Below are 12,971 nucleotides of genomic sequence, written 5' to 3'. Positions count from 1 at the left end.
AGGATGCTTGGTGACTAAGCCATGGCCGGTGATTGGCCGAAGGAAGGTCGATTTTTCGGGTATAAAAGGGCCCGAGGGTTTCGATCTTTGAAGCATGAAATTGACCTCGTTTTTGGATGATTTTGAGGGAATGGTTAAGGGGCTTTAGATCCTTGCATTCAGGAGAGTCATTCTGGAGTTTTTTGTGGGTTTTCGAGTGAGTTTAATGGCCGATTGAGGCTTGGCCGAAGTCGGGTGGCGGACCGCCGCGAGCCGCCTGCAACTGCCATTTTCGGCCATTTTTCGGTGGCCTTTTGGCCTGAAACCGGTACCACATGGATCGATTCCTCATAGGCTTCAAGGGGTACCCTTTTCGTGGTCATCGGAACACCCGTCGGCAGCCGAAATTTTGGAGAAGATAGTGGCGCGTGAGTTGCACGCACCACACATTACTTGCACTCACACTCCGGCGCGTGAGAAGGGGCATTTTGGTAATTCTTTTTCCAGTATTTTTATTGATTTATTTTAGGATTTATCATGTGGAAAAATTGAGAAAAATGTTTGAGGAAATAATTATTTTGGAATTATCAAGGTGAAAAAAAGGGAGAAAATAGAGAAAATTATGGAAAAATTAAGGAAAATAGATTTTAATGTTTCCTTAATTTAATATGGTGTTTAGGGAATATTGTGGCTCGAGGTTGAGCATAAGTTCAAGTATTTTGGATTCGACACGCAAACCGAGGTAGTGAACGAGGATCGAGGCGATCCGAATATGTCCGAGGTGAGTGGTTTGACTCTAGTTTTACCTTTATTTTGGATATGTCTTGGTGTGAGTGTAATGAGTTTAGGTGAACGAGTGACACGGTAGGGCACTCGAAACTAGAACTCGAGATGCTATGCTTATGTGTTTTATTCATGTATATATGGCATCATGGCATCATTTGCATATTTATCATGTGGTATATTGCATCAACTGTTTTTACTTGCAAAAGAGTCGGTGCATGGCGTGTGATTTTCATATCATCGGGGTATTGATTTTCGTGTCGTTATTGGGTCCATATGGGACGAGATGGGGTCTTCTTGAGAATGGGACAAGGTTAATCCTAGTGAACGAGTGACACGGTAGGGCACTCGAGAGATTAAGTATGTCGCGGCAAGGTCAATCCCAACAGTGTGTGGAATGGATTTTCCACGGCAGGTTGAGTATGTCAGGGAGATTTCTCAAGATAGACGTGTTTGCATGTGTCGTTTTGTCTGTAAATGCCATGCTTGTATGTCTTTTATGCATATGTGAATTGTTTCATGCCGTCACTTAGATGTTTTGTCGTCTAACCTGGGTTATGCCCCTGAAACGTTCAATGTTCCAGTCAGGGACTGTTGCGAGGACAAGGACATGGCCGGTTGAAGGTCAATGGTGCTTAGATTGATAGTTGTTGTAAACTGTGGGGTTTCGGTATGTATTCCAGCGTGTGTATAAATAATTGTACAATAACATTGTTATCATTTGGTTATTTGTAATATGTATTTCGTTATGGAAATGTTATGTAAGAATCACGGTGTTTGATGTTAATGTATCCGCTGCATTATGATATCTCTCGTATAGTTGTTAAGATTATTGATCTTGTTAGTTAAACAGGCAAGACTGGGGTTTTCAGGATCTTGTGTGTGCATGTGAAGGTTGTTCATGAAGCACCTTGCGTAATGATGTTATTAAAAAAAAAAAAAAAGATTCTCGGAAATACCCTTATAGTAACACGCTCGGCGAGGCGGGGTGTTACAAGCTAGCTAGATGAACTCCGCAAGGAGAAAAATGATCTTGTGTTGGGTTTCGTGGTGGTGGATAAAGCAGTCGGGAAGGCTCGAGTTGCGCCAACGTTGGCTTCCTTTGTTACACAGCCCCTCCCTACGATTGTTACCACCAAGCCTTTGGTTCCTAAGCCTGGAGAGCCCACTATTTCTGAGGAGTTAGCTTGACACAAGAAGCATAGAAGGGTTTCGAGAGGGAAACTCGACCGTCTAGCGGCTCGAGTCCGGTTGGTCTCGGGAGCTACTCAGATTTGTTTCGGGACCTTAAATTCTAAAGCGACCTCTTTATTGATCTTATCTTGATCCGTTATCGGATCAGAGGTTATTAGATCTCGGGCAACCCGTTGCGTTCTATCAAATCAAGAGTTAGGTGCTCCAGTTTGCTACAAATTGTCGATTGCTTGAGGCGAGTACTGTAAGAACCCATATTTTTGGGAGGTTTCCATGCAATTTAAGCAAGTTTAGAATATCGAAAAATTGGCTTGATAGCAGTTATAAGTACCAAATCGACTGTAAGGAATGTCCCGGAGTGTAAATGTCTAATGATATGGCCTCAATGAGCGTCCCGATATAAGATTTATGGTATTAAAAGAAATCAGAATTGAGACGATTTTTGGTACAGTTAAAATACAACTTCGATTCAAGCTGAAAAATTGAATCATCGTAAGGGACTCAAGGAAAATCATCGTAAGGGGGCTCCGATTTTGCGTAAGGATCAACCCTGATGTGGTTTTGGGATGAATCAATATCCCGGTGAGTACATTGGGGCGAAATCGTCATTATCGAGTAAGTTATGAATTATTAATTTTGCATTTTCAATATCGTAATGCAAATTAATTTGACCTTAGAGAGTGCATTTATAATTTGAGAAATTACCAAGTGTAATTAAGATAAACTATGGGGATCAAATGTGTGAAATATATTATATATATATATATAATATATGTATGTGGGGTTGGCTCTTTAATTGAGTATTTTTGTGAAAGAAATTGCAAAAGGAGCAATTTCCACCGAAATGATGCAGAGGGATTGAGAGTTTGGTCGGGGTGATTTGCCAAAGCAAGGCTTGAGGCTACTATGGGTTTTCTATAAATAAGGGAGGAAATTGAAGAGAAAGGAAGCAAGAAGAAATCATAAAGTTGTAGAGAGAGAGCGCAAATGGCCGAGAGTTTTGAAGTAGAGAGTGGTTGAATGAGAAGAGAGAGCCAAGAGAGATTGAGGCAGAGAGCTGATAGCCGAGCATGGCAATAAGAGCTTGTGAGAGATGGAGACAATGGGCCTAACGTGGTGGCTGGTTGTAGCCACAAACAGCCATAACCGCAAGCTCCAAGCAGCCATGGTCGTAAGCTCCAGCTAGAGCAGGGCAATGGCTGAAGGCGCACGGTGGTGTGGAGGCTGCCAGTGGTGGTTATGGCAGCTAGCAACATTGGAGCAGCCGGTGATGGCTAAGGCGAGCAGCTGCAGGGGTCATCCATGGCAGGTGCCTGCGCACAGGTGGTGGCCGTGGGTGGCTTACGGTGCAAGTGGCCAACAACGGTGGTTGCGCGACGGCGAGAAGCGACCGATGAGGATGGCGGCAACGATAGCAACGTGGGTATGTGGCGAGCTAGCATGGTTGCTCGAGCGCAAGAGCAGTAGGAGGTTGAAGATGAAGTGAGGAAGAAGGAGAAAGAAAGAAGAAAAAGAAAAGAAAAAGAAGGAAAAAATAAGAAAATTATAAAAAATAAGAAAAATGTGGAAAAAATTCTGAAAAATGCCAAAATAATTTTGGGAATTATTTTGGGGCCAGAGGAGTATTCCGAAGCCTGCAAATTGATTAGGCTCGCGTTTTAAGGTAAATGCATGCATACCGTGGAAGCATGAGAGGCTAAGTTAAGGTGAGTAAAATTTTTTAGAAAATTCTAAAAATTTAGAAATGTTATTTTATGAATTGTTATAGTGAAATATTTGAGGAAATATTAGAGAAATATTTAGTTTGGATTTATTGAGGGAAAATAGGAAGAAATAGGGAGAAAAATAAAGAAAATGCAAGAAATTATGGAAAAATAGGTTTAATGTTTATTTAAATAAATATGATGATTAGGGTACTTTGAGGTTTAAGTTGAAGTGATTTGTACAAATTTTGAGATTGACACGCAAGTCGAGATAATGCATAACGTGAATATCAAGGTAGCCCAATAAACTTGAGAAGGTAAGTGGTTATACCTAAAACCTGATTTTAAGTAAATGATTTTATCATGTTGTCATGTCTTGATGTGAATATGTTCATGTAGATTGCATTTACATGTATTGATGATGAAATATGCATATGTATACGATGATATTGTTGATCATACATTCGCATAAGGGTTTGAAAGTACGGGCTGAGACCGCTGCTCTTCCAAGGGTGCACCCATACACCTCGACTTAGTAAGGAGGTTGTGAAAATGGGGAGTAGCAATAAGGTACAATCCATGCACGAAAAGGACATTTTGCATCCATGCACAAAATATGTTTATTGTTCCCTTATTTAGATGATTCATCATCTAAGTTGGGCTTTGCCCCTGGAATATTCAAACATTATATATGGAGATTGTAGCAGAAACGAAGATGAATGAGGCATGAAATAACACTTAGCAAAGTGCATGATGAATTGAATGTATATTATGTAGCCCATGTATTTAAGTTCTTCTACTTTAAATTCTGAACGTTTCGAGGAATGATGATGTATAACCACATTTATGGTTAATGATGATGTATAACCTTATTTGTGATTAATGTTAAGATGTTAGGTTCAATTCTATCTTCCGCATTTGATGTTTATGATGATTCTCTTTCAAAATAAATGTATGAAAAATTTGGGATGATATGAGGAATGATTATGGTTTAGCATTAGTTTTGAAGGAAAAAAAATTATTATCTCATAATTATCCTAAGTTATAACACGCTCGAAAAAGCGAGGTGTTACAGATACCGTGACCCGACTTACCAAGATGAAGGCAAACTATGAGGAGAAACTGGATCAGGCCTAGGAGTTAGTAAAGAGGGACGTCGGGAAGGCTATGGAGGTGGCCACTACTGAAACAAAGAAGTGGGTTGACGAGGCTGAACGTATAGTTGGCGTTCTTTAAAGCCAGCTTGACGTTGCTATCGCAGAGTTAAGAAGGTTGGAGGCGGAGGTGGCAGTAACCAAAGCTAAGGTGATAACGAATGAGATGAAGGCGAAGACCGAGGTGGCGGTTGCTCGGTCCGAGATGGCAAAGGCGAAGGTTGAAGCGGAGGAGTCTAAAAGGGAGCGGTACGAAGTGGCTCTATCCCACATTCGAGGTGTTTTCCCGGAGTTGGATCTCTCAGCCTTCTGTCTTCTCAAGGAAATCAAGGACAGCTATCTTGTAAACTCGACGAAGGGGAGTCGAGCCAAGTCATAATTTTGTGTAATAGCATAGGCTTCTCACATAAGTCCTGGAGCCTTGTTGGATGTCCCTTGCTTTATAATAAATTATTTCTTTTTCCCTCCTTTCGCAATGCTCTATTTCTATTGTCTTTCTTCTTGTGCTTGTTTTGTTCTGCGGGGTAGGGTCGAGTTGTTTATGGTCAGGTCTTTGATTTTGAGTGTAAAGTAGGCTTTAGGAATCGAGGCGCATGTCCGAGAATGTGAGGCGCCACCTATAGGCGTGGAGTGGCCTGCTACCCTAGGTGGGGCAGGTTCGTCAGGGTATTAATTGCGAGGCATCTGGTGGAATCGAGTTGGTCATTGCTCACCCGTTGGTTGTCCCGCACAATGCCTACTAATATGTGCTCCCTTCACGTGTGCATATCTCTTCCCTTCCTTGGTCCTGTAACTAGATATTTATAGGGCTCAATTCTAGAGGATCGTCAGAAGACACGTGTCGATTATCTAGGGGTTTAAGAGACGTGTTTCCCAGAAACTTGCTGGGTGCCTGGAAACATTTCTTGCCCGAAAAGTAGATTATGCCCAGAAGCTCTTTTTCATGCTCGGAAGCTTTCAATGCCCGAAAATATCTCTCACCTGGAAACTCTTGGGCTGAAAGGTCTATTATGCATAGAAGCTTTCGATGACCGAAAACTTCACTTTTGTGGCCGAAAACATTTTTTAGATGGGGCCCATTTTCTCACGATACAACAGATGTTGATGAGAAAAATGAGTTTTATATTTAAGCTCAATGTTTATGATATCTTAGATGTTTTGATAATATTCAAAATAATATATGTTGATTGAATGATAATCGAGTGAATGAGAAAATAATTCGAGTATGTTTAAATATCACTCGAGTAAATGCTCTTTGTAGTCGAGTATTTATTGCAAGTTTCGGCTATGTCAAAAGCAATCGAGTGATCAAAGTGATTGTCGAGTGTTATACCTTTGTAATCAACTAAGTCCTAAGCATAATCTGTAACATCCTACATCGAGCAATAGGAAGGATCGAATCAACTTAGCTTGATGGGGCTATGCGAACTTCCCAGGGGTCACTCATTCTTGAGCTACCCTAAATCAAACATGCTTAACTCGGGAGTTCTTTATCCACATTCAGCCCAAAAGATATCCAACTGGTATTGTTTCCTTCCTTACTATCCTCGATACATATACTAGCTTCTCTAGAGTCCCTTCTTAGAACAAACTTTGGGCTCTCAAGTTATTACATTCTCCTACTCTTGAGCACATGATGTTCTCGTCATGTGACCTTACAATTGGTCCCAAATCTTCTCCTCTTTGGGAGCTAACATCTTAGAAGCCTGCTAGGAGCCTCTCCTTATTCAGGCCCTTGCGCCCCAGCGCCACTCCCCACCTTCTCCAAGGGTTGGCTTTGATACCACCTGTAACATCTTGCATCGAGCGATAGGAAGAACTGTATCAACTTACCTTGATGGGCATACGCGAACTTCACAAGGGTCACCCATCCTTGAGTTACCCTATCTCAAACACGCTTAACCTGGGAGTTCTTTATCCACATTCAACTCAAAAGGTATCCAGTTAATGTTTCCTTCTTTACTATCCTCGATACATATACTAGCTTTTTAAGAGTTCCTTCTTATAACTAACTTTGGGCTCTCGAGGTATTACATAATCGAGTAAATTCTTCTATTAATAGAGTATTTCAATCCCATAGTCGGGTGATTTTGATTGCACAATGATTATGAAGTTTTATTCTCTTTTAATTAAGTATTTTTCATGAGCAATCAAGTGTAAATTTGTAACGACCCGATCATGGGTCTAAAATATATATATATATATATATTTCAGTATTTTGGATATTAATTCCGTGTGGATGAAATTGTAGTGTGTTTATGAAAATAGATGTTTATGTATTGTGAGTTAATATATATGTGAATTTGTGATGATTTAAGAAGAGGAAAAGAGGAAGGGATAAAAAGGGAAATTTGTATAAGAGAGTAAGGGCAAAATGGGAAAGAGGGGATACTATAAAAGAGAAAACAGAGATAGTAAAACCATTCACTCTTCTCTCCCTCTCGTTTCTTTCTTCTACTTTCTCTCTTCTCTCATAATCTCTTCTTCTTCATCTTGGAGCTTCAAGAGTGGATTTGGTAGTCAAGATTAAGAGCTTTTGGTGGGGTTTTTGAGGCTCAACATCTTCTTCTCCAAAGGATCTTCCATTTCAACAAGGCAAGTTCCCTCTATCTTCTTCTTAAATGACAAGTTTCCATTTTGGACTCTTGTTGGTATGAATCTCGACTTTTTCCTTCCGTTAGAAGTCTCGGAACATCCCTCTTTGGGTAAAAATAAAAAAAAACCCTTCCTTTGGAAGTAGGTTTGTTTTTACGTAAATCGATTGCGTCTCACGTCGTTTTTCAAAATTTTGGGTTAACCATGCGTATCATCTAAGCAAGGAATTCATTCTTCCCTATTTTCTTGTAAGGAATGGCGTATTTGTTGATAGGGTGAAGTAACATACAAGTATTTGGTGTATCTTGCATGTATTTTTGGTGTTCATATGTTAATTCTCGTGTTTGGGGGTGCAATTATCGACAAAAGGGGTTGATTTAGTCGATAGAGGGCTTTTGGGAATTCTGTTAGTCGACAGTTGCCCTAAACTATCGACAGAATGGGTGAAAAAGCTTCTATTAGTCGATAGTTGCTTCCCTATCTGTCGACAGTTTGGCCTTTGACAGGTCGTGCACCCTTCATTATTTTTGGCATAACGTTTTGTAGAAAGATCGAAATTGCAAACCGTTTATTGTGTTGTAAACTAGACTTGATAGGCTTTGTTTTGGTATAAGTTTTAGGTCATTTGGCCAAGATTTGAGTGGTCTAACATCGATTTCAAAGTAGATCTAATTGTTTTCAACCAATATTTGGGAGTTTGTTGAGGTGCTTATGCATGAGGAACCTTGGGATGAAATGAAAGTATTAAAGCATGTTAGAGAGGGAATCTATCATGGAAATATCTTTGACTAAGATGGGGGTAACAATGTTTTGTGAATGCATTATTCCATATGATCGATAGTAAGGGTGCATAGTACATGATGGCATACATGTGTGCGTTCTGAACTATTTTATATAGCATTAAATGTGCATGTGAATAAAAGATATCCTCATAATTCCGGCAGGCTTGCGCTTGGCTGTGGGGGCTTAGGCCTATAATGCCGCCTAGTGTTAAACCAGTGTGTGGGTGGATGACAATCCACAAGAGTATGGAATGGCGTCTGGTTCGAACCAGAGCGTGGGTGGATAAAGATCCACATCATTTATGCATCTTGCATGGGTTTACATATACATTGACATAGAGCATGACATCAGGCATGATGATTAATAAATGGCCATGGTGAAAACTTCTCAACCTAATCTTATTTATCTTGTTTCCATCATTAGTCCCTTGTGGTAAGGGAGTTTCTTATGTTTGCAGTTGAGATATCATGTTTTGCTTATTTTGATTCATCCATTATGCCTTTATTTGCTATATGAACTTGCTGAACCTTGTGGCTCATATTGCTTCTTTGCATCATTCCAAGTAAAGGCAAGGAAAAGGCAAAGGAGGGTGGTAAGTCTAGTCGTGCTTGAGCGGGTGTAGATATATGTACAGAGTCACTCCAAGCCTATGGTCATTGGGGGTTGTTTTGAGGGTGAAAGGCTAAAAGTTGTATTTGAGGTATTTTGTTTCTGTACCCGTCTCATTATTTTGTTATGTATGGATTGATGTGCCCGTTTAAAAGATTGATCTAATGTTTCATTATTATGTAAGCTTCTTTTGAAATGGAAATGAAGCGGGTATCTTAAGGATTTTTGTTTCGATGCCTTCTTATGGTGACCCTTTCATGGATCTTCTATGCTAGCGAAAGTTTCAGGAGGCGGGCCGTTATAAAATTGATATATAATAAACTATTTGTGAGTGATAGTCGAGTATTTAATTCATGTCTTTGTTCAATTGAGTAGTTGTTGAGTATAATCGAGTATCTACCCTATTTGAGTGATATCAAAGCTTACTCGAGTGAAGAAAATGCTTACTCAACACGGTCGATTCAGCATAGTCAATTGACTGTTTATGTCTTCCAATCTCTATTTGTTCATTATTTCCCAAGTTTGTAGGTTATCATTGGCCACTACTTAGCCTTGTAGCTGGCTGAAGATGACATCAACAACAAAGCTTCGACCAAGCTTCATCTTTTCTAAATTATCACTTTACACCCTTCAAGTTCAGTTTAATTCTAGTCTAACCCTTTAATTCCAACACTCGGTCTATGATATATTACATTATGACTTCTATAGATTAGAACAAGGCCGCAACTTAAGTTTTCACTTAAGCCTTGAATTTTTTGTAAATTACGCTAAAATCCCCATAATTTCTAAAAAAATACACCAAAGCCCAATATCTTTTGGGAAATTACATTATCGTCAAGGGTATTACAATAAGACTTGGTCAATCTAGGTTTCCAGATACATAGGTTATATTTACGCATTTCACTCACTTGATCTTGACAACAAACAAGCTATGTACATGATTAACCAAAAACAACATTAATCTACAAAAGAACCATTGTCCAAATTGATCTGGCAAATTTAGGCATCAATGTCTTCAAATTTTCTTACTTCTTTTTGCTTCAAAATGTTATAAATGCTTCGACAAACAAGCATTTCAAGAAGCCACCTTCTCCTTGTTTTTGGAAGATTTTCTTTCATCAATTACATATGTATATACAGATTTTCACACAAGAAAAATATATCTAGGGTGAGCTAAACACTTTCATAATTTGCACTATGAAATATTTGAACACTTAAGTGCATATAAACCACTTTAGATTGAAATTTTGAAACTTTTAAATATAAAGCATTCAATGGGAAATATCAAATAAGTTATGTATCAACCATTCATGACTATGAGTCTAGCTATCATTCATAGCTAACTCATCAAAGTATCAAACAGTTCCCAAAGAAAGCAAACAAGCACACGCATGGCATTACTTTCACATTTCTCATCAAATAACAAAAACATAAAAAGCAATCCCATAATAAGTCATCTAATGCAAGGAATTTAGCTCATACACCTTACCTTAGCTAGATTTACCAAAGGCTTGCCAGATTAAGAATAAATTAAGCCTCATCTTTTCCTATTAAGCTTTGGTCAACCGTCCTAAAATAGGGTTAGGGTTATCTTTTGAGTATTTTCTCTTCTATTTCCTTCTTTTCTTCCTATATTTTCTTCTTTTTTACCTTTTCTCTTCTTTTTCTTCTCTCCTTCTACACCTCAGTTAAAGCTATCTTCTTCTCCCCTTCATTTATTTTGGTTTCAAGAATGAAAAAATAGGTAATAGTTAGGGTTTTGAGTTTAAATATTTCCTTGAGATCAATTCTTAGCCCTTTAATAATTTCAATCAAATGATCACTTTTTAACCATTTAACTAGTCAATACCCTTGTTGGAAGACCAACCTATTCTTCCACTTATTCTCTCTCCTTTTACACCTCCTCCCATGCAATCAAAGGGAATTAACCATTCAAATCCTTGTCATAACCATCTTATCTACCATTTTTAATTAAAATAAATAATAACATAGATATAATGATTCTCTCTTATTAAATCTTATTCACTTTATTATTATTCATGTAACTATGTTACATGTAACAAACCTCATACCCAGTAACCACCGATGCTCAATCACCAATAGTCTTCTCTTCTCCCTTACATTTTATAGCTCCTTGATAGCATCTCTCACCCCACTGCCTCCAATTCTCGTCAAACTCGTCTCTTTTACTGCCCCTTCTTCGTCATTTCTCTTCTTGTCTTGTCAGTGTTATTTCCCACTCCTAATCAACAGTTATCCTTCCTTATTTTACGTCGTGATCAACATTTCTCTTCCCTTGTTTGTTGTCTCTTTCCCCTCTCCACTTTTCCTTCTCAAAGCATATTCCCAACCCCTCAGTGATGCCTTCTTACATCGGGCCCTACAAATCACCATCTCCCCATCATATCCTCGAAGTTGCCCACTCATCATTATCTCTCGCCATCGTCATCCTCTCAGCACCAATTTAAATATCCCTGCCTCGCTTGACCTATTCATCATTTCCTCATCTCCATCGTCAAGTTCAAGTGCCCTATTCTTGGTCCAACCTCCTTGTAAGTTAAGATTAGGGTCAAACTAACCATGGGATCTAGATATTGTTTTGATATTTTCTTTTTGGTTCTCAACACCCAAACCAGACAGCACTGTAATAAATCTTCTAAGCTTGAGCCTAAAATTGACAAGTATTGGCCTCCGCAATCTAACAGGTGCAATCTTTCCTTGAGGTTCGTTGTCCATTTTTGTGCTTCTAAGATCCCTCCCTGTTGCAACGTTTGAAGCTTTGGCCTCTCCCAACGAGCGCAACGACCTTCTTAGGTCATTTTTACCCTTTTTAAGGGACTTAGAACTATTCATAACTCCCCCTAGACGTTTGTTTAAGATCTTTGGACTCCTAACAAGTTTGCAGATTAGAGCAGAGGGTTTCTAATTGTTCGATCTATTTTGAGTGTAGATCTGTATATACTATATGTTTATAAATGACCTTCAAGTAAGCTGATTTTGGTGTTAATTTTGCTTCAGTTTTACTTCTACGTTAACTTAGCTTGTTGGTTGTGGGTTACTTTCGACTATGTTATTTCCTTTTCATCTTTTGTTGAATCCTTTATTGGTTACAATCCCTTAGAATTTGGTTGTTGTAAAGTTTCAGGCTAGGCTATCTTCTTAACTGAATTCACCTAGTAAAAAAACAAATAATAAGTCATTTTATAAGGTTTAATCAAACCCCTCAAATTCATATTTTATTGACATTGAGGCTCTCAGATATAACTCAATCTGATTAGGTTTGAGGGCCCTAATCCTCCTGGGGTCATAAGTAGTAGCCTATAAATAAGAAATCATTAGTTCAGTTGTTGATTGCCCATACTGATCATCTTGATATGATATAGCCAAATTATTGTGGTGTGTGGATGTGTTTCATAATTAAATATTTAGAGTTCTCAGGATGTGAATGACCATATGGAGTTGGGATGTATTGGAAGGGTTTTGTACTTTCTCCATGATTAATGGATTATTCCCTTTTGATGTGATCATGGACATGGAATTGTTAAGGCTAAAGCATGTTAAATTTTCTATACCATTCTTTCTCTTGCTGCTTCATGGTTATTGGAAGGAGTACGCCAGTACTTGTCTGGTTGAAAAATACCCTCCTTATTGAAGAAGTTTGATTTGGGTTGCAGTGCCGAATTTCTTTGAGTTGTGATTTGGTTTAGACTAAAGCTTTATGACACGACTTTGCATTGAGAGAGAGTCATTCCGTCTTGTGTAGGGGAAGTGCAAAGTTATCGTGTGTTGTTTTTAAGGGATAAGAAGCTTTAATTACTTGTCACGCACTATTGATCTATGAAGGAGTGAAGCTGTTGCAACTTGCCTCCTTGTTATAAAAGACGTTCCTGTCACTATCCTTACGAGGGATGATACCCACCATGATTGTCATTGTTGTCCTAGGTGAAGAGACGTTGCAAGTCACTGTTGAAGAAGATGCTCGCCGCAGAGTTTGAAGATGGATCGACCAACTAGAGTTTGATTAAGTTAGCGTGATTCAAGTGTATGTGACTTGCATAGTTTCAGCCCATGATTTGTGTTTTAGCTTTAGTGACTCCAAACGACTAAAGTTGAAACACAAATCATAGGCCAAAACTATGAATTTTGTGATAAACATTGAGTATTATAGAGA

The sequence above is a fragment of the Diospyros lotus genome, chromosome 1 (genome assembly GCF_014633365.1).
Source record: "Diospyros lotus cultivar Yz01 chromosome 1, ASM1463336v1, whole genome shotgun sequence".
Classification (NCBI taxonomy): Eukaryota; Viridiplantae; Streptophyta; class Magnoliopsida; order Ericales; family Ebenaceae; genus Diospyros; species Diospyros lotus.
This window is presented reverse-complemented; position numbering follows the sequence as displayed.